The sequence below is a fragment of the Lonchura striata genome, chromosome 5, assembly GCF_046129695.1.
Source record: "Lonchura striata isolate bLonStr1 chromosome 5, bLonStr1.mat, whole genome shotgun sequence".
Taxonomy (NCBI): domain Eukaryota; kingdom Metazoa; phylum Chordata; class Aves; order Passeriformes; family Estrildidae; genus Lonchura; species Lonchura striata.
The window spans coordinates 5,084,826-5,112,627 of record NC_134607.1 but is presented as its reverse complement, the minus strand read 5'-3'; the positions used below and the strand labels follow the sequence as shown (position 1 = coordinate 5,112,627).

Genomic DNA, 27,802 nt, shown 5'->3' with positions numbered 1-27,802 from the left:
CAGCCAGACTCACATTTGCAGCCAGAAGACAAAAAGTTGGAATCCCTGTAGCCAGCACAATAGATGTTGCCCAGCAGTGATCCCAGTAGATAGAAAATGGACGGGTAGGTGTTTGGAGTGCACACGCACTTCTGCAAGTCCTGAGTTTATCTGCTGTAAGCTGTACCGGGCTGTGCAGATCTGTACTTGTTCATGCATCTGACTCCGTACCCGAGCCACAATACATGGAATTCTGTTGAGCTGAGTTTGATGGGCTTTGGAGCAATCCCCCTCTACCAGATATTCACTAACATCGCCTCTGTGCACGTTTGTGGAATCACTAATAATTCTGGCCTGTAACTTCTGACTAAAGAGCAAACCAGCCTGTGATTCTCTTAGGAATGGTGCAGAAATCTGTCCACAGGTATCCCTCTGCACTCACAGAGGATATTTTAAATCTCCAGTTCTAGAAGGGTTTTATTTAAATTTGACTTATGATCTTCAAAATAGCACATAATTCTGTTCAAGACATTCATTTGTAGAGGGATATGTAGGAATAAAATGCTCAGGATTAGGCCCTTTGCAATCTGTCTTTAAAAAAAAATATGCCATCAAATATGAGATCTCATAATTTTGAGTTACCCTTTATAAAAACTGTCTTTTTTCACAGAGTAGTGTTACCATTTATTTAGTAGTTGTATACTCCTTGTTCTTGCATACATTTGGAATTTGCTGTTCTGTACCTCTGGAAACAAAGGATCTGATCCGAAGGCCTCTGAAGGCGACAAGGGTTTTTTCACTGACTTCAAATGAGATTTGGATTAAGACTATATACATAATAGTTTCAAATAAAGATCTGACTGCTACAGTGGTTTTCAGGGTCTTCCACAAAACTTGTCAAAACTCTCATAAAAATTGTCTAGGCATGATGCTCCAAAATACACATCTAAGCATGAATCACGTTTTGTCGTTTTGCTTTAAAAAAAACCAAAATGGGGTGGGGTGGTGCTCCAAAGAGCTTTATCTCACTGGTGCTCCAAACGTGTGTTCTATGAATAAAAAAGAGGGAATGTTGGGTCAATATTTGGTGTGTAGCTGATGCATTACCTTATGCATTTTTTATTTAAATTAGGGCAGCCTTTTTGGAAGGAGTCTATAGATTTGAGATGGCAGTGTACTGCCTATTTATTTTTACACACGTAAATTTAAATTAACCTCAACCGTCGTATCCTGTTATCTGCCAAGGAAAACATTTAGCTCCTGTCCAATCTGTGTGGAGTTTGAAAGTGATTTGCTCTTTTCAAACTTGTTAAAGCGCAAATAGAAAAGTAAATTGCTTTGCATACCGATCGAACATTTTGCAAAGGGGAGGGAAGGAGGCCAAGGAAAAACGAATTTACTATTATAATAACCAATATACCTTTATAAAATATTAATTAAGTCATCATTTTCTAAAGCCCTTGATTGATTGCACTTGAATTGCTGACTGATATTTTGCCATACTTTAAATCTGAAGGACACTTAGCATGTCGCCCATTTATTCAGATACCTTCACACAGATATGTTTGCTGTGGCACTCATTCAGCTCCTGAAGTTCTTTTGTCAATGTAAGCAGACGTTTCCACAGGAGAGGCCAGCTACAATTTCAATAATAAAAGAGTTCACATGGTTTTATACCTACAGAGGCAAATATTTTTGGAGTGCCAAAATAGAAAAATAGTACTATTTAGACTGGTCTTGTTTTCTTTATTTTTCTCTGTTTTTTTTTTTTTTTTCTCATTTTACATAATTTCAAAAGTAGAAAAGTACCCTGCAAACAGGAGCTAGCAGACAAGGAGCAGCACCATCAAGTCTATTTATTTTAATGTTGGGGGGACAGGCCGCTGAACTGAGTGGCTTAGAGAAATATGTGAGACACAGCGTTTCTGTTTTTCACAGCCCTGCTAGGCCAAGGTGGTTTACACTGAAGTTAATTCCTCAGAAAGAGGAGGCAGTTCTAAGGGACCTGTAAAAGTGATCACCAAATGCTGTTTTTTTCGCGTAAGTTAGGTTATTATTTCTGAAGCATTGCTTGCAGTAACTGGTCTCATGGAATTGCAGTAGCATAGGTGATCGAGGAGGGGCTGTTCGGTGGGAGAGTTCATTTGCATTTTCATCTGCAGGGTGTAATAACCATAAAGCAGCTACAAATATTGACAGTGTCTCAGATGGACAGTTGTTTCAGTTCAGGCAGTTCTGTGTTGGTGAACACGAAGCTTTGAAATGGACTTCTAAATGCATTGGCAGTCTTTTCAGAGCTGCTCGTGCTTTCTATTGGAATGCAGTCTGCAAAAGGCTAGGAAGGCTGTTTTGTTGCATCCAAGAGATTTTGATCACTGTATTTGTTTTGCCACCCAAACACAAAAAGCTCTGGTATATTTACTTCTACATTTGTATATACAGCAAGTATAATTTTCAAAATATTTTCCTCTTTGATAAATCATTCTTTATTTTCATCTTTTTTGGTGTATATATTTATTTTTCTCTCTGGTTGCAGACTTTTTTATTTTTCTTTTTTCTTTTTTTTTTTTTTTTTTAGAAAGGAGAGTTCTCATGATAGTTTTGTTACCTTTGGCAGATAAGATGTATTGTCTAATTTGTCTATAGGAAACAAAATAGTATATCCAGTCCTGAGTCAGTGGAAAGTCTCCCACAGATATCAGAGGGTTTTGGATTGTCCTCTCAAACCCATCTATGACTAATTTAAAAACCTGATGCAGGAAGCCTGAACTCGAATGACTCTTGAAGTATGCTACATTATGCACAAGCTTCAGACTTGGGCAGTGAGCTTTTGGACCTTCTTGCTTTACCCAGTTTAACCCAAGGTGTGTCAGAATCTGCCTTTTAGGGACAGGGCATCAGTTTTCTTGCTAATCCAGCACGCATTTATGAATTGCAGGGTGCATGGAAGGAATTGATCACATCCCAAAATGGATGGAAACTCTCTTACAGGCCCAAAGGACATACACAATTTTGCTGCAGGGGTTCATCATGAGGTTTAGTTTTGGTTTTAATGCAGTGTGACATATAGGGATTTTTTGATTGCTTAGTTATTATGTGAATAAATAATTAACATTTTAAAATATATTTTTAGTAGTAACCATTTAATAAAAACAATTTTTCAACTCGATCCGTTATGAAGATAGCTAGTTACCAGTTTTTAATTGAAGGTTATACATTTCTCATTCTGTAATTATTATAGAAGGAGGAATTACCATGATCACATGGAAATTTTGTTTCTTAAATGGAGATTTACATTGATGGATTGAAGGTTTAAGGTGCAGATTTACATTTAAATTACATATTATGTGACATTTACATTTTAAATTATACTAAAACAATTATTTCTACTGTCTTATTGGTACCTTTGAATGTCTCTATAAAATTATTTCATTTAAAGTATAACCTATGTATATGTGTCCTGTATGAGATCTGAGTATTTTTTGTATGAGTGCGCTCCTATTTGGTGTAAATTAAAGTGAAGTTGCATGTACAATATTCACATGTAAACATTTAGGATGCTATTTAGCACTTTACGTAGACTAGTGATCACTTCTCTATAACACAAAATGCTTTTGGGGGTGGTATTTAATAGCACAAAAATGGTGTCTATCTGGTGCTTGCATTTTGTTTTCCCCAAAATGCTTTCAGGAATCAAAGCTCAGCAGTGTTGCTTAAGAGAAGATAAAGGATTTCTATCAAATTAATTTTTTAAAACCTATTAAGGAATAGCACATGGCTGCAGGTGCAGCCAGCTGGGAACAAGGTGGCCTGGAGTCTCAAGGAGTGGGCTGATTTTGGACAGGAAAGCAAACTTGGAAGGTGGTTGTAACTGCTGCAAGGAGCAGGCCAGAGTGGAAGTCAGTGAACACAGAATAAGTGTAATTTTCTAAGGAGACCTTCATGTTTGTGGGAAGTGCCATACACGGATGTGTGTCCTTGCTCTGCAGGTCCCTTTGGTCCAGGACACTGCAGGCCATGTCTTGCAATCGGTTTTATCAAGTTGGAAGGAACTTGAAGTATGAGCATAATTCTCTTCCCAAAATAGATTTCTTCACAGTGTCAGCTGGATATGGCTGGTTTGCACCCATATAAGGTTCTGGGCTGGACACAGAAGCACTAAAACTCCATTATTGTTGAAATAGTTGCTGCAAGCTTTTTGATACCTGCTGAGCTGAATACACCGAAGGGTCCGCACAGGCCTGGTGATGGGTTGGATTTCACCTGGAAAAGGGGTGTGAGTGCACCTTTATCCAGTCCTGAATTTTGTAACTTTTCTTGTTCAGTATGTTCCTCCTGAGATAAAATCTAACCTGAAACATTAAATGGAAGAGCAATTGAAGGTTCAGCAGGAAGTGCTAACAATCTCTCCTGAACATTAATCTGTGAAAAACTAGGCCTACACCTTAACTATGTCTATTAGTTTTAAGTTTGCAAGTAGTGGAAGAACAAATAGAAAAATTCAATTAACACCAGGAGATCAAGCTGAAAAACCACTTTGCCAGTGTGCTTGCAGCCTCTGTTCTGGCTCTGTATGAGCATTTCTGTAGAGCACTCAGGACAAAAAGTTTCCACAGGTGACCAGTAGCTGTTGGGTGGGTATTGCTTCTAATGGCAATTAAAAAAAAAAAACACCACTCTTCACGTAGTGAATTTCAGCTTCATGCTGATGGCTAGTTCAAAGCTTACATAAAGTTTAAGCCCCACACAAATTGCTTCAGATAGCCCGCAGCTTTTTTCTGTCTGTTGTGTATCATGAGCTACTACTGTAGAAGCCACTGGAAGAAATAATGGGTACAAAGAATAATTAACACTTCTGGGGCTGCAGATTATTTTGATCACAGATTTTATTTAGTCATTCTTCTTTCTTTTCTTATAGTATCCTTTAATTTGTAAAATATGCATCTAGGTATGCTATTGTCCAGAAATTAGGCCTTGCTGAAATGGGAATTGTGATGCCATTGTTTGGAAAAGTGAGTGAGAAGTTGGGAGATTCTTTTTCAGTCAGCCGTGAGTATAAATGTAAGAGCCTCTTCAAGTTTCTTCCTCTTTCTGTGCCTCAGCACCTCCCCTTGTAAGTTGGAGATAAATCTGGTGTTGCCCATGAGATTTTCGGTGTGAGAAACAGCTGATGGCTGAATAAACCATGTACAGCCAATGCACAGCACTGATTTGGGAAGCGAGAGTTGCTCGGGATGCAGAGTCTGCAGAATTTGAGGGGTCCAGTGCTGCCCTTGCACAAGTCTACATCTGGGGTATAGCTGCTCTTCTAGACCTTGACTGCCTCTGAATGGAGGCTTTTCTCATAACTTTGGGAGGCCTTTCCTCCCAAAATTCACTGGTGCTCCTTACCAAAGGGGAAAGGTTATGTATTGCTTGCCATAAGGTTTCTTTAATCACCGCTATCTTGTAAATTAATCACTCTGTTATATACATTGATAAATAATAGGAGAGAGTAACCCACTCAGCATCTGCATCAATATACCTGAAGTCAAAGTCTAAGTCAGAACTGAACAGCTTGGGAGAAGGATACTGTGAAATTGCCTGGTCTCTTATCCTTCCAGTTTAGGATTCTTCTGTGCAAGTAATTAAAATCTGGTACGTTGATAGCATTTTAAGATTATATGGGAAGGTTAGGTAGATCATCACATTAAAAAATCCAAATAAAACCCCAATCCCCCAAAAATTTTACAGAATACTAAACAATGACAATGAAAACTAGAATTTACAAATCATAACATTTTATGAATGCAGAACAGAAAGGTGGGAGGCAACTTTTAAAAATAAACACATAAGCATACTTTACATGTTTTGTTTGCTGGATTTTTTTTCTCTTTGAGAATTCTATTATTTTGATCCTATTGCTTGCCTAAGTGTAATTGAATTTAGGATTTCTTTCTTTTTGCAGCAGCCTCTCCTCTGTTTGCACTAGGAGCTTAGCTTCTGGGAGCCAGGTGGCAGATTTGTCCACACTGGCACTGTGGCACTGGCTGGAGCAGCAGATGTCCAGGTCACTCTGCGTCCAGTGTCCATTCCCTGAGAGCGTGGCCACCCTGGAGTGCCCCAGACACACACGGGGTGCTCAGCAAGGAGCAGCTGAGTGCACAGGGCCACGCTGGTTCCACCCTGTGGACAGCTCCAGCAGGCCAGGGTGTTTCAGAAACACTGGAAAAGCTGTTTGGGTTTAGTTGTTCCCTGCATTTTTAATAAATGTCCCTGTGAAAACAAAGTCCTGCAGGTGCTTATAGACAGGGCTGACCTGTGCACCCACATCTGGTCCTGGACTGGGACTCTTTCCATGTCCTCTCTGCCTCTCCACCACATCCCCTCTCTCCTCATCCACAGCTGCTTGGTGCCGACTGGCAAACCAGTGCTTTGAACCAAAGGTAGGAATACAGGAGTCCTGCAGCCAGACTTCTCTGAAATGTTCCTAGTATTCCTCTGCCCAGTTTGGCAGCTTTATAGACTGATTGTTACTGACTGAAAATCTTTGGGTGAGTGCTGCTGGGCCCCTACGTTGTGGTGCTAGTGTTTATTTTGGTGTCTCCAGCTGGCTCAGGAGTGTTTTTGTTAGCTAGTGTCCTGGACCCTCATTTCCACTTCCAGGCCCAGCTGCATATGGATGTCCTGAGCACTAGGGGTGTGTAAGCTGGCCAGGGCAGGCAACTCCCCTCCTTTATTTGCAGTATCAGTTGAGATCAAATGGGATAAATTAATGTGATAAACCTAAACAGAAAAAGAGAAGGTGTAGATGCTCCAGTCTGGACTGTAGAGTTGAGCATGGTTTTTAGGTATCTACATGAAGTGAGTGCTCCCAGCTTTTTTCGTGCTCTTTGCATGAGACTTCCAAACTTCTGTGTTTGATTTTTTTGGGTCTTCCTCACTCTTTCTTCCTTCGCTCTTTAGGTCAGTTGACATCCAGTCTTTCCAACATTGCTGGTAGGCAAAGCTGTTTTTGCAGGCACTGTCTCACTTGTGCACCTCCTGTGTGGTCAGTGCCTGCCTTTGAGTGATAGCAGATCAGAGAAAGGCAGAAGAAGCTCCCTGTTGTCCTCAGTGAAAGGTGTGCTCAAAGGGATGAGCAGGTTTCAGCAGCCTGAAGCAAAGGTCTGGGAGCTCCTGGTGCCACAGCCACTGTCGTGGTTTCAGTGCCCTTTTTGAGAAACAGATGTGTCGATTGTTGCAGGGGTTCATTGTCAGAGATAATGAGAGTTGCAAGTATGTGAGAGATCTTAGGAAGAAAATCAATGGTAAACCAGTGTTTCAATCTTTAGCCTCAGTAAGTTACTTACTTTTAAAATCTAGTTCTGCTCAGAGGTGAAACTGTTTCCATTCATGTTCTGTCGATCACAATATTGGAGTGGAGTCGTAAGTCAGTCTTGGGAAGGTTTTGTTCTCTTTATGTAAGAAGCCCTTCCAATAACTCCTCAAACTCCTCATAGCTGTTTTCTTTGTGTCTGATTTTAAGAAGTGGAATTTTTTACAAGATACATTTGAATTTTATTTTGCAATCGGTGAAAGGCTCCTCTTTAGCATGGAATATACACATTACAGACTATTTAACTGGAAGCAAATTTTTCTTTTGAGCATATATTTTATTAATAAGTTACTAGGATCACTTTTTGTAGATATACTGCTGTAAATAATGTGATGACTTGTATGACTTGTACCTCTGTAGGAGTTTTGCAAAGATTAACACCATGAGACATGAAACCTCTCCCTAAAATATATGAAAAAAAAGAAATTACGTAAAAATTTTTTTGAGAAACAGCGACAGAGATAAAAAATAAAGACAGCTGGGTGAGACGTGTTTCTGTTGATTTGAGAATTCATGTTTTATTTTGTCTAGCGATCAGTATGCATTTTTTTATTTTTAGAAAATAAAAATACATCATCTGATTTCCAATTTGAAAAAACAGAAGACCTATGTTTCCATATTCCACAAAGTTTCATTTTGCACTCCGATTTTAATTTTACTTTTGTGTGTTTGTTCAATACAAACTTCAGTGTTGAAATGCACTGATTTTGTAAATTTTTCTTTTAAAAGGAGAAAGACACTGATTTCACTTCAGGTGTGTAAAGCAATAGATGTGACTCTGGCTGCTCCTGGTGAAGGAAGAAGCATGGTAGCTTCTGGAATGGCAGTGTCAGACCCTGGCTAGTTGTCTCTGCAGCAGCCCTGTGCTGGACTGCTGGGCAGGCTCATCTTCAGCAGCACATGGTGCTCTCCCAATCGCTGTACCTCTGTTTAATTTGTCTCATCTGTGCCACAGTCTCTTCTGAAGAACTTGAGCTTCAGATGAAAATGTAGTTCCCAGGCAGAAAAGAACTGCAGTAAAAGTAGTTGTACTACTAGTTTGTCCTATGATTAATAGCAAGACTTGCTTAGAAGTTAGTCTTTGATTTCCTCTATTTAATTGTAGCCCTAAGTGAAATGGGTTTTTGATTTATAGAAAATGCAAAATTAGGTACAGAAAGTTTTAAATTACAGTAACAGTAAAAAATTTCCCACAATAATCATCCCATATTGTTTCAATTCAAAAGAGCCAGGGCTTGATTTGTGTGGGAAAGAAGCCATAGCAGCCAAGTTCCACATTTGAAACTGGGGAGAGGGGAGGATCAATTACCCTCTTTTGAGTGTATAAAAATATGCCTGAACTTCACTATGTAAAACTTTTATCATATATTCCCTCTTTGGAAGGGTGTGTGTTGATTAATTAATTTAGAATAGATCTTTTCTTACATATATACCCTGTAAAAGCAAGAGAAAAATTGTGTTCAAACCTTCAAGGACATAGTTAAAAAAGCAAAAGCTTTAGGAGCAGCAAGGGCTTGTAATCATGATGGAAAACTGATCTATTCTGTTTTATAGTATTTACATTATGCATAGTGGTTCAATAAACTGTGAAAGCACTAACATAGTTCAATAACAGTAGCTTTAATAATAGTATTTTAATTCCTAAGCAACTTTTTTAAAGTTCTGCATGGCTGATCTCACTTTTGCTGAGATCTTTTACTTTTGCAACATATTTGTGTTGACTTTTTGTTTCATTAGACTACAATGCCTATGTGTGTTTGCAGCACTAATCCTAGATGCTGAGATTCTGGATAGTTAAAATATATTCAGTATCATTTAAGCTATTCCAGAGTAAATGACTGCTTTAACAGATGAGACCAAATTCTGCTCTATTTACAGGGATAAATGCTGAAAAACACTGATCTGACCTATGTAAGTTTGCATGCAAGATCCTCAGAGCAGGAGTTTTGGCCCTTTGTATTTGATTTTTTTGTTTACCACAACACAGTGTTTAAAATAATTCTGAAAATAATAATTCAGTTGTTATTCTGTTGGCCAGCTTGATGGTTTTTAAAATCCTGCTTTACAGTTTTATTTGGAGCACCCTGATTTTACAGTTTGAATGTAAAGTGTTGCTTCTATTCTGTTTGATTTGGCATGACCGAGATGTAAAATCTAAACATAAAGCATAGTATTGATCCATTTATAAGTATTTTCAATGGTATTGCAGTCCTTGGATAATTTATTGTTGCAGGATTTTAAAGTCAGGTGAGCTCTGCAATTGTGCTATAGCCTGACAGTTTAATCAAGATACAAATTTAGAAACAAATCAGCACTGTCTTTTATATAGTGCCTCTAAATCCATGGTAATTTGTACCAGACCTCGGTAATAGGAAAGGATCGCCGTTTCATGCCACCAATACCAGTGGGTGTTGCTCCCCAGCTGCATCTTATAAGAGAAGATGCAAGAGAAATTAAAGGATCCCCAGATGCATTTTTCTGTAATGTACCTTTTGCAGAGTACGAGGCTGGTGGAAAATTCTCTTGGATTCAGTGTGCGAGCCGGCTGTAAATAGTGCCATATGTTCTGCACACTTTAACTCCTACCTTTTGAGAGCACTGGCCAGTTTTTAAGTCAGCTCTCTTTACTTTGTAGTTTTGGAACATGTAAAAAACGTAAGCACTTGTACTCTGCAAGCTCAGAACAGGGAGGGGAGAGCTCAAGTGCTGCTGGTGCCTACCCTGGCTGCCTCGGGACTCTCCCAGAGGCCTGTTTCAGGGAGCTCTGCTGTGCCAGGACAGCCCTTGCAGCATGAGCTCGTCCCTGCACGCTCAGCTCCAGCGTATCCGAGCTATAGGCTGAGGCTGTGTGCACTGGCAGCACAGATGGAGTGTGCTCTCATTAGGACTGTTTGTTGCCTGTTGGAACACACAGCATATTTCTACCGTGGCATCAACAGTTTCTAAGAACTGAGGTCAAAATAAACAGGTTGCAGTTGGATTCAGGAACAGTCTGGGAAACAACTTAAAATTCCCTGCTTAGGCATAACCATATTCCTTGATAGGTGGGTAAAAAGGCATTCTCATAGCAAGGGTTCATCTGAATTGATGCTTAGTGTATGCAGCCCAGTGTGGAGTTGCAAGGGCACAGCCAGTACATTTTCTATAGATATTGGCATAGGTATGCAAAATTGACCTTATTTTAAATAAATGACCAGATTTAAGCCCAGCACTCCTGCTCTGGTTCTCCCAGTAGTGCTTGAGCAAAGTGAAAGCGATGTCCTTGTGCCCGTGTGGGAGGTGCCTGTTCTCACCAGGCCTCAGCCTCCCCTGCAGGCAGGGATGTTGCTGGAAACCCTGGCGTGTGCGGGCTCTGTGCAGGAGCAGAGCTGGGGGGCTGGCAGACAACCTCTGGCAAGCCTCCTGGAAGCTGCTTGGAGTTGCTACTGCCCCAGACTCCCCACCCCAGCCTTTCGCTGGGGATTAGTGCTTCCTCAGCAGAACGTGCACCTGAGCTGCCTCATTGCAAACCCGCAGGTCCAGCTCTGGCCCTTGGAAGGGCATCACTCGCTGCGGAGCTGGGAGCAGCCAGGTGGAGCAGACCGCTGGGAAAAGGGAGCTCGGTGTGTGACAGCAAGATTCACCAGTGCCCCTTCCACAGCCGGTAAGTATTTACAGCATCAGCCCATACACACACTCGTGTTCCAGGTGACAGCCTGACCCCACAGGCGTTGAGTGAGCTCTAGCCAGCAATATCAATGAATGCAGGGTTTCATTTGTAGTGTTTAAAAAGCCTGCAAAGTTTTACGAAACAGGACAAATACTTGTGATGATTTTGGCTTGAGTAGAACTGTAAATAGATGAGCTTCCTGATAGAATCAGCAACAGTCACTTGTAAGGGTTTACTCATGTTAACCTGGTCACAGTTCATTAGCAGCCAAAGGAACTATCCTGTTTGTTGAGCTGCAAACACACAAAGGCACAGCAATCTGCTAAGTGTTAGAAAATGTTCTCGTGGGTTTAGTTAGAAAATGTTCTCATGGGATTTGGGGTCTTTTGGACAGGGAGGGTTAAATCTTACTCTAGTTTCGGTGGTTAAAATCTTTTAAAAAGTAATTTTTTTCCTTTTCAGAAATGAAACATTATTGAGCTGTATGGTATGCATAACAGTAAATGGCTAATACAGATATGTGTAGTGGAGTAGTGAAAAGAGGTGTCAAAAGAATTATGAACATTTTGAAGACTGATATGGAAAGATGTGTATAATTCTCTAAAAGAAAGGGTAAAAAAGAAAGCCTTCCCATATTCTTTGCTGCTACCAGTTTACTGCTGTTGCCATTCTTACTTCCCATGGCATGAGGCATTCAGTGGTCTACAACCACATAGTAATATTATCATCCCTTACTTTACCGCAGTGACAGGGAAGCAGCACTCCTAGAATACCTTGTTTATAGGATGATGTCACTGTCTCCACAAGGTTTTCTTGGTTCTTGATGCTGTTCTCCATATGCTTCTACACACAGTTTGTGTGTAACAATGTGCCTTTCCATCCTTGATCCTGGCAGGTCTTGTGCAGCCTCATTCACCCTTGCCCCACCACCTCTTCCCTGCCCATAGACAGCTGCAGAGTCTCAAGCTCTTCATTGACTGTGAATGCAGTTGGGAACACTCTCCTCCCCCCCACTTTTAAGTTGGCTCTCAAAGCCCATCGCAGATGGTCTGTACCTCATACATAATAAAGATTTTTTTTTTCTTCTTCTGAGGCGGGTTTCTGTGAATGTGAGAGGCAGACAGTCTGGCAAGCTTAGACCTGTGTTTTTATATTTTTTTTTCTAAGTGAGCCTTGAGGGATTTGTTTGCCATAATTTGAAACCACTTAATAGCTTATGGAGTGCAGTAATATCTTGGTTCCAGAGGCTGGAACCTGATTTGTCTGTTTGATATTTTCTAAGGGTAGGTTATACACATTGGCAAAATGGAGTTAGGGCCCAGCTGGACAAGACAAAGGAATTAAGGAGAAGCATTCCAGGAACTAAAGCAGTTGCTTTAGGTAGGTGGTCTTCTAATCAGAGTATGGTGGGTTTGTGCTGTGTGTGTGAGTTGCTTTGGGGTCACCTGTTACAGCTGTGTATTTCCAACTACTTATAAGAATTGTTCCAGTGAGTTCCCTCTGGCCTATTTTCAGACTTGAGCAGTAAAGTCTGTGTACCAAAATGTCCCCAGGACCTCATGTAAGAGCCTAAGAAGCATTTTCAAATGTCAGATAGTTCGGGTTCTAGGTAGCTCAACACCACTTCTTCTTAGTTCCCTTCTGTATGGTTGTATTGGCTCAGCATTCCAGTAGCCATAAAAACAGGTCCATGTGTGGAAATCTGCTTCATGGGCCAGGCTGCCAGTGGGTTCTGGGTTTCTGTTCTTCATGGAATCTGCCATAGGGCTCTTCCTGATCTCTGCACTGTGCTTTGGGAACTGAAAATGTAGAACATATGCGGGAGGAAAGTAATGGAAATACATTTACACCAGCAGTTTCAGCAGTGGTTTTGACCTGATTGAGAAAAGATATGTCAAGGTGAGATATGGAATTGTATGTTTTAAAAGATAAAGGAAAAATGTCCTGAACTAAATTGGATTTTGGTCATGATGAGGATGAAATGAACAGGTATTTCACTCCTCTGTTGTGCATGTTAAATGCTGTGTGTCTGTGTGTGTGTGTGTGTGTGTGTGTGTTCTATACAGTGAGTTGTTACTCAGTATATAGAACAGTAAAGTCCAAAACCAGCCTGTGAGTGGTCGAGTATTTGCTGAAATACTTTGGGGTTCAATTATCTGAAGCTCTTGGCTCTTAGAGAGAAAAAAGTCCCACAGGTGTTAGATAAGATGCTTTTCCAGGGACTGAAGGGTGTCAAGAGTAAGGGTCTCTGAGAAGTGAACAGAGGAAATAAAATTTTTTGAGAAGAGATGAACTCCAGAGAACATTCCAGTTAAGCAGCAATGGTCAGCAGCACAGGGCAGTCATAGGCTTATCCTTCAGAGTGGAAGGACCTTGGGAGGCATCTAGTCCAGCCTCCTGCTTAAAGCTGGGCCAGCTGAGACCCTGTGGTTCAAGGTTTTGTTCAGTTAGGTCATGAAAGCTTCTGAGTATGGAGGCTGCACAGCCTCTCTGTGCAGCCCCTTCCGCTGCTTGCCTGACTTAATGGCAGAAAGGTTTTCCTTTGTTTCTAGCTGAACCTTGTGTATTTCAAATTCTGTCTGTGTCCCTTGTTCTCCCACGACAGCCCACTGTGAATAACTTAGCTCTGGCTTCTCCTAGCCTCCTTTGGGTGTGGCGAGCTCTCACCAGAGCCTGCTCAGGTCCCTTAGCCCCTTCTCACAGGGCTGATGGTCATCCTGGGGGTCCCTGTTGTTCTGCCTACACTGCGGTATCGCTCAGCAGGCTGAGGAATGGCACAGAAGCCTCTCAGGACAGCGCTGGGGCTGACCCAGGCTGTCCCATGGGATGCTGGCACCAGGACAGGCGGAGTGGCTCCCTGTGATCCTCATCACTCTTGTCCAGCCCCTCTAAGGGGTGTAGGTGTTTTTACTGACCATCTGCTGGAAGCAGTGCCAGCAGCTGATGCTGTTGGCTGGCCTTGGCCTTCACAGCAGATTCCTGGGTTAATAGTGTGGCGTTACTAATTTCAGGTATTAATATAGAAAAATATTAGCTTGGATTTGAAAATCATGTCATAGTTTCAATGTTAGAAGACGTTAAAGCACTGTAGATTTTCTTTCCAGAGTGGTTTCTGAGCTGCTGAGATACATGTTTTAAGCATAAAACGCAACAGTTAGAGATATACTTAGTCTTAAAAATTGTTAGGTGTCATGTAATTGCATATCTACAGAACCCAGGGCTTTAAGAGCAATACTGAGTATCATGAAATTGTGATTTGATTTTAAAATAAAGCGACATCAATAAGAGCAAGAGTCTTCTGCTTTTGTAAAGCAAATGTTCATCTAAGAGGGGTTTTTTCAAATAGTGAACCACGTGTGTAAAATTCTGAAATGATAGCTGCTATTATGTGCTCATCTGCTTGGCACAGTAATTAAAATATACATTAATGCTGTGAGACACGTGTTTAGAAGTAAGGATTGAAATTAATCACCCTGCCCCTATATAAATTGCTTGATGAGTCCAACAGCACATGTGTTGCTATAGAAAGCTGTGAGCTTGTGTATTGTACGTGGGTACAATTACATTTAGTATTTCACATGTTTTATTAAATATAAATACAAAAGTACATTTAATTTCATTAAAGCTATGGAGCAGGGTTATTTACATATTTTTCCTGTGTGGGATAAGCGTTTTTACAGGTAAAACTTGTACTGTAATAACCCCTAAAGATGGAATTGTCAAGCTGCTCAAATACTGCTTAAGGAGCCTGAGGTATCTGTGAGCAGGGCAGGAGGAATTTCTGCCTCCGTGAGATGTGGCTCACACAGGGCCAGGCTGGCCCATCCACAGGGTCCCTTGTGGAGCACCAGGTGCAGGACGGGCTTGTGCCAAGCTGAGCTGTGTGGAGGAGGCCCTTGGCTGCTGAGAGAGTGACAATTCTGCATCCACTGATGAGATTTATCATAGACTTAAGCTTGCAATGTTAATCCCATCTCCAGCTTCCTGGGCATAGGACACAGTTGTCCTGAGGAAGTCCCCAGTTGAGTTTACAGCCTGTGCAATTACCAAGTGAAGTGCCACCTCAGCCTCTACCATGGTTACTCTGCCTGCCAGAAAAACGTGGTGATAAATATTCCACAAGATGCTTGAGAGGCCGTGATGTCACCCCTATTCCAGCCAATTCAAGGGGTCAGGTTTGCTCTGTTACTTTAGGGGCTACGTGACGTGTCAGTGGAAGGGCAGGTGCATGTCCTTCCCACAGCGCTGAAATGCACACAGTGTGCAGCTCAGAGCACTGCTGCTGTCCTGCTGCTCTGCTTCCCCGGGCTGTGTAGGGAAATGCACACAGTGTGCAGCTCAGAGCACTGCTGCTGTCCTGCTCCCCACTGCAGGGAGCTGCTCTGCTTCCCCAGGCTGTGTAGGGAGCAGCTGGAGAGCTGCTGCTTTTCCTGGTGACACAGTGCAGCGTCCCAACAGAGAGCAGTGCCATCATGGAGCTCATGGACTGAGAGAGAGAAGCAGCGAGCAGTGGGCTGAGGACACAAAAAGAATGAATTTGTTGTCTAGGGGATTGTTTGGGAATGGTTGTTTTTGCAAAACTCTGAGTTCTGTAGTCTCACTGGTCTATGTACCTCTTTGTGTGTTCAAGATCTAAATGCAGTGTGCAGGCAGCCTTTCTCTTACAGCTAATATTGATATCCTGCCCCAGAGTTACAAAAGCAGAGAAGAGAAAACCCTCACAGACATTTACTGCTTTAGCTGATACATATTTGCCTGTTTCTGAGTGGTGAAAGTTGTTATTTTTATTATTTTTGCAGCATATCAGCCTGGATGTGGTCACCCTGTCAGGAGTGTAAAATTTACAGCAGAAATTATTTTAACACTGGAAAAGCTCTTACTCATCTGAACCATCATTCAGAATACACAGTGAAAGTCTCCAAGCAGAAGTTTTCCATCCCACTGTCTGCAGGACTCCTGCAGGTCTTCTGATGCTTAAGGTAAGATTAAAAATAAAGAACAAACAACTTAGTTGCAAAGTGGAAGCTGGTAAAGCATAAAGGTATAATTCTAGGGCAGAGAGGATCCTCTTTGTGCATTGACCTCTGTCTATAGAAGCATTGGCATTGTTAGAAAATTTTAGTGCAATATTTGTTTAAATAATCAAAGCAGAAAGAACAGTAATCCCAAGTTTACTACCAGAATTAAATATATATAAATGTATATATGTATATATAAAGAAATTGCTTAATATTAAAAAATGAAAGGATGTATTATGTTTTCTTTATTCTTTTGAAAATGTGTCAAAGTACAGAAGTGTTTAACTATGAAACATACGTTAATATAAGCAGGGAAAGTAGGAACCATGAGTGGGATAATGTATTTTGTTTTGCTTAGCTCCTGAGAAATAGCTGCAATATAGAAATAGCTGCATAACCTGTGTACAGGTTATGCCATTGTTTGTCCTTAGTGATTTTGGTCTGTGTTTTATAGTGGTGTCCATTATATTCAGTGAATTAAACTCTTGCAGTGTATTTTCTTATTTCTCCATCAGTGTAGTACAGGCAGCTGAGGTGTCATCAGGATCCTTTCTCCATGGCTGTAGTCATAGGATTTTATATAAGGAGCATTTTCCAGAGGCTATCAGTATGTTCTCTTACACATGAAATTTTTCTGTGGTTTGTTTTAGGTCATATATATAACTAAAACACAGTCCAGAAACTTTGTTTTCTAAATATGTGTTGGGCACAGTTGTTAATGTTGCAGGTGTTCACATTCAGGGCAATATAAAATGCTACTTATGACAAATAAAAAATAATGGAATGCTGACTTTACAGCCCTAGGACTTTGGCCTGGGCCTACAAACAGACATTATTTTTCATTTGTTTATAGACAGACAAGTTTGTAATTAAGACAGTAATGGGCATAAACATTCTTGCAGCCTTTGTAGCTCATCTTTCTTGTGAGCATCAAAGAGAATATTTGTGGTAGAACGCACAGTAATAAGCATGGGGGAATCAACAGCATGCAGATTCATTTGTTTATTTATTTATTGAATCTGGTTATCCCCTATCCTTCCATCATCTGTGCCTCTGCAATAAAGGCAAAGCATGCCTATCTTCTCTCACTGCTGTCACTCCAGATGCTGTAGATAAGAACGATAGCTGGACACAAGTACCACACTGTGCACCCCAGAACACCAGAGGTGTTAAAAACACAGGCAAAGACTCGTGTAACCATTACATCAGTGTCCTATTTCTGGAAATGACTACTGTAAATTACCATTTGGCTGAGGAATTCATCGTGCTGATCTGGAGCCTGCATAATCCAACTGTGGATTACATCAAGCACATGAAAAAGCTGCCCAGGAATCCTGGCACAGAATGATACTGTTTTGTTTTGCATAGGAAACCTGTGTGCTCATGCATACATGTGTATAAATATGTAAAGTGGTTTGGATTGCCTGTGTCTGAAGGCAGAGCCCTGCATGTGGCAGATCTTTTAACTTCAGGGGTTGTACATCTTTTATGTCAGCTCTGAGGCAGTTGAGGTGAGCTGAAATGTCAGTGTTGGGGGGGTCAGTGGTGTGTGAGAGTTGCCACAACACTGTAAGAGCATTTAGAGAATCTATGATTTGATCCCTCTCATAGCTTGGTCCAAACCAGCTTGTGTTCATTGGCTGTGAAGCCCATTTATGTCTGCAACACTTGGGGACAGCAGTTTGGGGCTGTGTATCTGGGGGTCAGGAGTTTTGAGGTCTTTAATAATTATCTAGAGGGAGGACTTCTATTGAGGAAATGTTACCAATCTGATGATTTTTGTTGTCTTTAGTTAGTGTCAGCAGTGTTACAAAGCTGAGATTTGTGCGTCCATGTATTTTACACTGAATTTAAAACACAAATATCTTCTCATAAGAATCTTATTTTTAAAAATGGAAAGAAAGAAAAAATATCAGTCTGGTGAAGAGGTGGTTGTTCTTACTAAGAAAACAGTGAGTTATTGCTGCTACCTCTGACGTATCTATGTCTAGTAATACATGTATCTCTTTAGGACTAGACCTCAGAATAAATTGCAACATCAGAAACTAAATTAAAATCTTCTAAAACTTGATCCTCACATATTTTTAAGGAAGTGGTCTATTCCAAGTGGTCTATTCTATTCTACTCTAATGTATGAAGTCTTGTTAAGATTAAAATCTCTGGAGGCTGAAGTTCATTTTTTGAGGAAGAAACCCAGCTAACAATAAAATCAGGTAATGTCAAATGACATTATTACAGATAATTAAAATAAATTTTTATTCAGAACATCATCAGTGTATGCAATAAATAATAGCTGAGATGAAAGGCTGACCCCATGCTTGTTAAATTGCTTGAAAGTTAATTTGGATGCGTTCAGGTGAAGGAAGAGTTTTGGTTGTGTGGGATTTTTTTTTCCCCTCAGCGACAGTTTTCTTTGTAATTCCACAAGGAATTGAATAATTTGGGCTCGTCGGACCCACCTGTGAAAAGCAGATGCCCTTGTACACAAGCGATCTTCACTCAGCTGGTGAGCAATGAATACAGAGAATGGACAGTGCAGTTGCTCCAATATTAAATTGCTCTTGTGAGCCTTTCAAGCTGGATTTATTTCCAGTCCAGAGGAAATGACTGATAATCCTTTTTTTTTTTTTCCCTGAGAAGGAATGTGCTGCAGTAGAAATACAGTATGTAACATAAAGATTAATACATATCCTTAAGTTAGATAATTGCAAAGGTATTGACTTTCTCCAACTAAAATGAGGGTAGTGAAACAAGGGAAGTTAATTGTGGGAGAGCCTAGTTGTCTCTTACTGTCATTGTTATCTGTTCCTTAGAATATTGCCAAACCTAAAATATTTGGGTGAATATCAGTGCTGAGTATATTATTCAGATTTGCTGCCATAGGCAAGTTCAGTCATAACAGTTCACTTTTCCTGAGCAGAGGGCAGCCTTTCCTTTGGCATCTTTTAAATTTTGAGAACTTTGTGCTTTAACTGTACCCTTTCTCTTCTCTAAAGAAAATCTTCATTTGTGCAGTCAGCTGGCTGATTCAATCTCCAGCTGAAAAATGATCATGAGATGAGAGTGTGTTCAGTCCTGTTTCTGATTCAGTCCTGTTTCTGATGGGTTTTAAAAAGTGCTGACAGCTTTAGTTAAACACAGCAGTGGTTTTCAGTTGTGCCTCTTTGTCTCTGTACAGGATTCCTGTGCAGTAGGTCCTGTGAGAAAAAGCTCTATCCAACATTGGAAAAAACAGACATTTTATTTTAAGATTTTAAGGAACAAAAAGATCTCGCAAGAAATAGCATAAGAGGATGCTTAAACTCTCTGGGTAACCAGGAGAAAGGTAGAATGGGAGTAATGTTAATTTAGAGTATTTTGGGCAAGTCATGATCTTTCTCGAAGATTTTGGTATAAGTCATGTTTTTAATTTTTCTTAAATACCATATTTTTTTAATTACTAAACAGGTTACCAAGTACTTTCATTGTCTCATAATACTATTTCCAATAACTTGTATTTGTAATCAGTTAAAGCAAATTTTAAAATAAAATAAACAATGATTAGCATATGTGAATTCTTATCCAGGAAGCCCCACACCAACAAAACCAAACGTGAGATAGATGTACATCAAATAAGTCAATATTCCTGTATTTATAGCACCCAGAAGCATCATTTCTCTGTAGGTGATGAAATGAGTTGGGTGGGTTTCCCCACCTGCTTCACAAATCTGCTCTGGGTGGAAGGGGAGTTTCTGTAAATGCCTGAATCCTCATCAGGTATGGTGAGTGCCCACTCCTGGGCATCCCATGGCCAGCAGGTTGAAGTCCCAGGAGATAGCCCACACACCCACACTGCTTGAAACTGGAACCAGTGCCTGTTAAACTGGCTGGGAAAAGGTGCTGCTTTTAACAGGACAATTTCAGGACACCTCTGGTCTCTAATTTTTCCTTTACATTGAACCACGGGATCACAGAACCATGAAATGGGTTGGGTTGGAAGGGACCTTAGAGCCCATCCAGTTCCACTCCCTGCTGTCTATCCCCGATTGCTCCAAGCCTTGTCCAGCCTGGCCTTGGACACTTCCAGGAATGGGGCAGCCACAGCTTCTCTGGGCAACCTTCTCACCACCCTCACAGGGAACAATTTCTTCCCAATATCCCATCTAACCCTGATTGAACCTAGGCATGTGATATTCCAGATGTAAGTTCAGACAACACTACTACAAATTCTGCCTGTATGATAGTAGTTGAAAGAAAGTGCAGTGTATCTTTCTCCCATTTCCAGATATGGTCTAGCAGCCTGACGTGCTCAATCAATACCATGTGACCACTCAGCTGTGTTTGGAAGAGCTTCACAAATCACAGGCAAGTTTAGGGGTCCTCAGCTGGTTGATGTAATCAGGACATGCATCTGTAAAACTGGTTTCATACAGCTTGGATTCAAACAATTACCTGGCCTCTCTGCTATATATATTTTTTTTAATTTCAGTATTACTGGACAAGGAACTAGTGTGTCCACAAAGTTCAGATTTAGTAAACTGGCTACAATAAACAATCATTAAAAAAAGGCATGAAAGACTAAAGAATTTTAAGTGTATGTAGATTTAATTGTAATGATTGAGCCATGTATTACTCTCAGATTCTGGAATGAGGCACAGGGACTGACATAACTTGCTCTGAGCATTCCCTGGATTAAAAATGCTTACTGTTTGTATTGTGTCATGAAATGGTTGGCATCCCAACAGTCGTGACAAGTGTATATGTTGGCAAGGAATTAAAAATGGTGGTGCCTCTGAAGTTTAGCGGGAGGTTTCCTGCTTGAGGATGGCAGGCAGTTGTAGCTGTTATAAATGCCATTCCCTTGTCTGCATTGCAGCTCATTTCTGACACAAAGCAAGCTTGGGAACATGTTCCACTTTGTAATAGGAACTGCTACATTTGGTTTTCTTTGAGTATTCTCTGACACTGGAGTCTTCATGTGCCCACTTCTCTTTTTTCTCTTGTTTTGTTAATAAATCAAATCTGACTAAAATATCTCTCTGCCTCTAAACCACAGTAAGGGCTGCTTAAAAAAGCATGAGCCTCCCAAATTTTTTACCCTCAAGAGGAAATAACTGATTTTTTTGTTTGTCTTTGATCCAGTCTCATCAATGCAATTTTCCTTCTTCAAACAATTGAGCCTGCAGTTCATTATAGTGCAAGACCGGAACCCTTCTATTACCTTATTTTTAGCAACAATTAAATTGAGCCTTAAAATTGAATTTGCAAAAAGAAAGGCCTGTGCCAGTCCCAAATCTTAGAACTCAGTTCTTAAAATTTGAATCTCAGCACTCTGCTCTCCTGGATGTGTCATTTGGTGGTGTGGCTTGGTGGTATTTGCGGCCAAATGAAGCATACAGTGACCCCGCAAAACAACTTAAATTCTGACGGCCTCATTTTCATAATTCCCACTTGCTCTGATAAAGCAGTTTAAGCGAGCTTTTACTCCTTGGAAGTGTAGCCCTATTGTGCCTGTGCCCATGGCCTGTGCCCCTTTGGGTGTGGCAGCCCAATGGGCCCACCTGGACATGCCACCTGTCCTGGGAATCCTCTCTGGCCTCCTGCAGCCCTGAGCAGAGGGTGCAGAGTCAGGGAGTACCAGGATGCCCCAAGCAGGTGCGTTTATGCTGGGGACTCAGTCGAGCTTCTCAGCCTGGGCAGTGAGGAGCTCCCACCTTCCAAACCCCCTCTCATAAAGGACGGGGTGCTGTGCTCCTGTGGGGTTGAGCATCTTCCCAGAGCACAGTCTCTGACTGTTTATCAGAGCTTCTTCCCTTCAGCTTATGGAGCTTAGAAGCTCTTAGTGGCATGAATTAATGGAGAGAAAGGTTGTGTCTGCTGGGGAGTCAAGGAGCTGTGCTGCAGAAGAGAGAAGTTGTTCTGACAGGTGATTTGTTAGGGTCAAGCATTGCCTCCAGACTTTTTCAAGCAAGAATGTTTATCTGCAGTTGGGACTGACTGATATGATCACTTCTTCATAGGACACTTGCCATTAGAGAATGTTTTAGTTTTCCTGAAGATCGAAATAAGAAGGAAGACTTTCCTACAAGTCTAGGAAAAGAAATTTGCTATTTGGGCAGGATGGAGGTGAGGAGATTTGGAAGTGTCTGCCAAACATGTGAGAGCAAACTCCTGTCATAGTGACTGTGGGAGCCCAACTGGAACTTAGAAAGAAGAGCATAGTTTGAAACACTGGATATTTTACAGACGTCATGCCCGACTGAGATATCCACATGTTATGGGTAGTAAAGCTCTCTGAATAATGGAGTTTGCTGCAAAATGTGGAGCCCTCATGTTATTTACCTAGCATGGTGTGCATGGAAGCATGATTAGCATCAGGCAGGCTGAGAGATCCACAAAGAGAAAAAATCTGATTAATGGCACCTAGAAGAGGGCAGAGTAACCCCCTGCATGGAACCAGACCCCTTAGAATGTGAAACTGCTGGACCAAGATTTCAGGCCCGTATGGAAGAGCTGTGTCTGTGTATGAGGCTGACAAAGGGGATAAAAATGGCAAGATGAAGGTAGAGTTTTCTTACACTTTCACCAGACAAAATGAAAGGATGAAATAAAATTGCCAGGAATGAATATACAAACCCCAGAACAGCTGGGAAAAATATTTGAGGAAAATGTACAGGAGGTAGTAGAGGGATACTTTTCTCTAAATCCCAAAAGCAAGAAGCAGAGAAGAGGATAGATGTGGTGGAAAATTCTGGCATGCACATGTACATTAGAGACATAAAAGATCTCCTGATTAGAGACAGGATCATTTGTGGGACATGTGATTCCAGTTTACAGGAGAACTGCTGAGGAAAAAAACATCTAACCCTAAAGGAATGAGTCAAAGAATAAGAGCAGTTGAACTATCCAGGAAAAGGAGCAAACCAATAGCCACTTTTGCAGGACACAGCAGAGAAGAGGAGAGAGGGAGGAGAGGGATGAACCTGTGAGCAATGCACAGAAGTGAAGTAAGATTTGGGACTGGTGGCAAGGGAGCCACGAGGATTTGGTTCAGCAGTGGCCGTGGCGCTGTGTCTGGCTGAGCAGACTCTCCCTCCTCGGCAGGGAGGCAGGAGGAAACCACAGGGCAGTGACGGGGCCTTGGTGAGGTGGACGAAGCAACAGGCTGTTCTGGAGCTCAGCATGTCTGAAGGAAAATGGAATTAAAGAGCCAGCCTTTCCGGGTCTCTGGGTTAGCAATCTCTAGTTAGCCACCAAATGTTTGCATGGGAAGCACAGCTGTCAAAAGGAAAGTTGCGGTGATCCATTTGCATTTCCGAGAGAGGAGAAGGAGGAAGATGAGGTTTGAAAGAGGCACCAGGAAGTCAATCTGTCTGAGCGTGACCTGAATGTTACCCCTGGTTTTTGCGTTCTGTAAAGAAAAGCCAATTATATTTCAGAAGAATAGGAGCCTCTCATGTTGTTATTCATCATGTGGCACATGAAACGCCAACACTAACTCCGAAACTGTGAGTTAACCTTGTCCTTTCATCACGTATGGTCATCTCATCACTAGGCTGGTGACTGCTCAAAGCTGCCTGAAAGTGGTTGAGCCCCAGACAACTAAACTTTTATACATCAGTACAAAAGCAGCAAAGAAGATGAGAAGGAAAACTGATTGTCCCCAGGGACACAGCATAGTGGTTTGGGTAGTCCTGCTTAGAAAGTCACTTGTGGCTTTTATAATGAGGAACTTAAGGTTTGAATTTTCAGACTTATTAGCTGTACATTTGTTTGTTTTTTATTAACTTAATGTACTGCGTGCCACATTTTCCTTGGGGTATTGAGTCAAGTGATGGATTCATCCAGTTTAGCTCTAAATGCATGGGCTCTCTTTTCCATAAAACTTGGAAAAAATTTGGGTCTCATATTTCATGAAAGATTTTTTTTTAATGCCTGTATATTTTGGTACAGCAACTAATGTTTTCTCTCTAGTTTTTTTTTTCTGACAATATGTGCTTCTGGCTAATGTAGAGAGGGAATGTAGTTTTTGTTTATTCTCTTTCTTGACCCGTGAGAATTGGAGTTGTCTTCTTATATGAGAAGACAGAGTTAAACCACTTTAGTCTACAAAAGAATCACTAGAAGTTTCCAATCCACTCACTCTCTGCTTCAATGGAAAGAAAAACAGGTTTTAGAAAGTCTGAGAAAGATATGGCTATTAAGCTAATCCAGTATACTTCATCTAGCTGCTAAAAATATTGACTCCTAACAGTGATTAAATATAATTGCATTAGTAAAGGTGGTTTAAAAAAACCCCCCCGCTTTCATTAGAAGCTATCTTTAGGAAACCAAGGTTCCTTGACTTAAAAAATTACATGTAACATCACTGTTTTATTTTGGGAGTACTTTGAAGGTTTCTTAAACACAGGATTATGTAGAAAAAATAAATAAACCCCAGCAGAACAAATACATAATTCTGAAGTATTCTTCTGTATTTCAGTATATATATCTGCAGTGTGTGCTATTTATTAAAAAAGAAAATTGGGCATAAAACTGAAAAATTAGTGGATAAATATCGAACCATCCTTAAGATCTGATCAAATAGTAAAGCTATTCCAAAGAAAAAAACAAATTAGCAAACCACTACCTATGTGCAGGATAAAGTTGTCATAGGATGGAATGACTCCTAGTAATTTAAATTAAATTAAATTCTTTTGTTTTACTACTCTTCAGTTTGGAAGGGAATCTGTTCACTGTTTTAAGAGCTGAAAAACAATGTTGCTAAACTTTTTCTCTTATTTTCATAAATTTAAAATCTAAGCTGTGTCAGAGCTTTAATCTTTATAGAGAATTTAAAATTTCTCCAAGGTATGTGATCTGAAAAAGCTATTCATAGACAGTCAGATGTTAAAAAATTCATCAGTTTAGGTATAATGCAGAACACCACATGCTGCTCTGTATCCTTGGGCTGAACTGGGTATTTGCACTTTTGTGTTTGTTTTGTAGATTATGAAAAATTGTGTAAACTCAAAGAGCACTGTAAAACCTCCTACACTGAAATACTGAAAAATATAAAATAAGCTCGTTCTTATATAGCTTTGTCATTACCAGTGTTAAATGTTAGTGCAAGTATTTATTGCAAGAACCTGAGTTACTGCAAAAACAAAAGTACAACAGTGAGCCTTGTTTGCTTAGAGAAATCATATATTCCCAATGTGTTTGAGGGGAATTTTTGTGGTGAAGTGATAATTCTGAAGCAGAGAATGCTATTGATAATGTTTCCACTGGGATGCTCACTAAAAATGTATTTAGCTGTTTCCATAAACAGAGTATAAGCAAAGTTTAAGTCCAGACCGTGACTGGCCCGTGGTGAGCTGCTGAACTAAATGCTGATGTGTCTTCTCTACATATTTTCTGCTTTTAAGTTATTAGAGATATTAAAACCATAAAAAATCTGTTGATATTTTAATACTAGGGTATTTAATGAAATATTCCAAACATAGATATATATAGGTAGATATGCACTATACAAAAAAGATAGTGTGGATGATGAAAAATTAGCCCCGTGTGAATTCATTGTTTCTATTCTGTTTAACTGTTTGCCTCTTGCTTTGAGAATCCCAATGTGGAAAAATATTTTTATAATTTGTGTTAGGCATTTTAGCCCTCGTGCAGTTTTGATTCACAAGTTGAAATCCTGTTTCCATGGAAATTAGCTGAATTTTTGATAAGCTTTGAATTTCTCCCACAAATTAAGGCAACTGGGGAACATCATTTGGGCTGATTCTGCCCCTAATGTCAGCCATAATATTTTCCCTTTTATTCCATGTGAATGGGAGCTGTATTTCGATGATGATTTAAGTCAAGATTCCCAAATGTTTCTCTTCCATCAAGGGAAACAAGGGTATTTGATAACATGGAGTTACTTTTTGTGTGGCAGCCATCCACGACTTCCTCAGCAGGAGCAGCAGATCTGCCCCTGCCCCACCCCATAAACACCAGCAATCGGCGTAGCTTTTCTCTGATTACTTTCAGAACAGCTGAAATAAAAATGAACATTATTTTTTTTAGGAAATAAATAAATAAAGCCTATAATATAAGCTTGATATATAGCTTGAGAGGAGAGGTTAAGCTAAACTTACTTCATTAGAATAGTTAGGGAGAAGTGAAACTCCAAGCATCAGCTCATTTTCCTAGTTCTAACTCATAACTGGAAGAGGTGGAATTGCCAAGAGGAATTGGCTGCTATGGGCAGGGTGGGACAAGAATGCCACAGTTTGCAAATATCTGTCCCAGATATTTGCAGACCTCCTGTGGATGGGAGGGTGGCAGTGAAAGCAGACCCTTCCCTGCCATGGAAATGCCAGGTGATGGACTTGAGCAATATTCACATTCTGAATGTATTTCTGGCTTTCCTAATCTTTGATCCTGCCATTGAATCCGCGGGGGTGCACAAATCCACCCACACAGATCCGATGTCAAAATCCTGGCCTTAATTATTTATGGTTTGGTTTGGACAAATTACTGTTCTTGGTGCAATAACGACAGTTATTACCAGAAATACAGGACAATCTAAAACATGCTTATCTACATTATGTAGGTATGAGCATTTATTTTTTTATAAAGGTCATACCTTTATTAATGTATTTTGACTCTTAACTGAAATTCTCATTTAGTCTTGCCCTGTGCTGCTTTTCACCTGACCAGACTAGCCTGAATCTATGGTAATTAATTCTCAGAACAAAATGAGTTCATAATGTTTATAATCTGAAAGGCAGCCTAGAACAAAAAGAACATCCAGCTTTATACACCTTGCACCGAGATCCTACTGATTTGTTAAACTGCAGACGGACTGTACTAGTTTTCTGCACTAAAGAGGCACCCCCCTTTAACTGTCTCTGGGCTCTCTTCCTTATTCCAGCCATCTCAAGTTAGATCATTTTCATCTGCATATAAACAGAAAAGGAATCTCTCAGGAAGAAAATCCCTATGAATAGGAACAGTAAGTTTCACAAAAGAAAACTAAAATCAGAATTTTACAGCAAAATCAGACATACCAGAGCCACTGCAGAGCTTGGCAATGCCAGCCAGCACCATTCTTTAATTAAGTAAGGAAAACTTTGTGAGTTTTATGTGTTTCCCAAAGTCTTCTCTTTCCTTTTTTTAATCTTACTTTTTCACGAATTTTTAATCATAATTTAATGGTGGTATAATTGCTGACATAATGCTTACAAATAGGTTCCCAGCAGTTGAGTATTACTTTAAATTTGGATTTTTGTATTTTTTTTTCCTTCCTAGAGGAAGGAAATAAAAATATGTGTATAAAAATATGCTCTCTTCAAAAGTTCATGGGTAGGACATGGCAGTCCTGGTCATTTCACTTCTTGCATGTTCTCAGTTGGAAGTCAACTGAAAATCAGCAGAAGCTCCCAGGCAATTCCTGTGCCTGCTTAGAATTGTTCAAACTGGGTTTTGTTTGAAGTAAAAAATCTGTACCCCATTTTTTAATGAAGTGCCAGTCAGGTGCTCTAAAACATGTTCCTAATTGTTTGCTTTTGATCTGAAGAGAGAAGCACTAGTTTGGATTTTCCAGTTCATCTGTGCTTTTAGATCCCAGGTATCAGTGGGGAGTGTATTATGGATATGGGTTGCAGTTCCACTCTTAGAGTGTCTGAAGCAGTTCCTCGAGTTGCAGGAACTTTGTTTTACACATGTTATTATTGAGGAAAACCCAGTGGCAAGAAAAGTATTCCAGAATGGAAAAAAACTTTCTAGTAAAAATCAGGTTTGTGTGAGTGGCCTATCTGAAAACACTAGAACCTCACAGAGCACAGCCTA

General features: G+C 40.4%; 1 protein-coding gene across 15 annotated transcripts in view; it reads left to right on the top strand.

The window, feature by feature from the left end:
• LOC144246307 (uncharacterized) overlaps positions 1-27,802 on the top strand; it is a 304,135-nt gene that overhangs the window by 195,115 nt on the left and 81,218 nt on the right. For 12 of the 15 annotated variants that reach the window (XM_077783235.1, XM_077783241.1, XM_077783244.1 and 9 more), the window contains one exon: positions 15,785-15,964. The gene's annotated coding sequence lies outside the window, so the exon portion shown is untranslated. Of the gene's footprint in view, positions 1-10,852; positions 10,980-15,784; positions 15,965-20,267; positions 20,348-27,802 lie in introns of all 15 variants that reach the window. The other 3 variants (XR_013339981.1, XR_013339982.1, XR_013339983.1) reach the window with 2 other exon arrangements.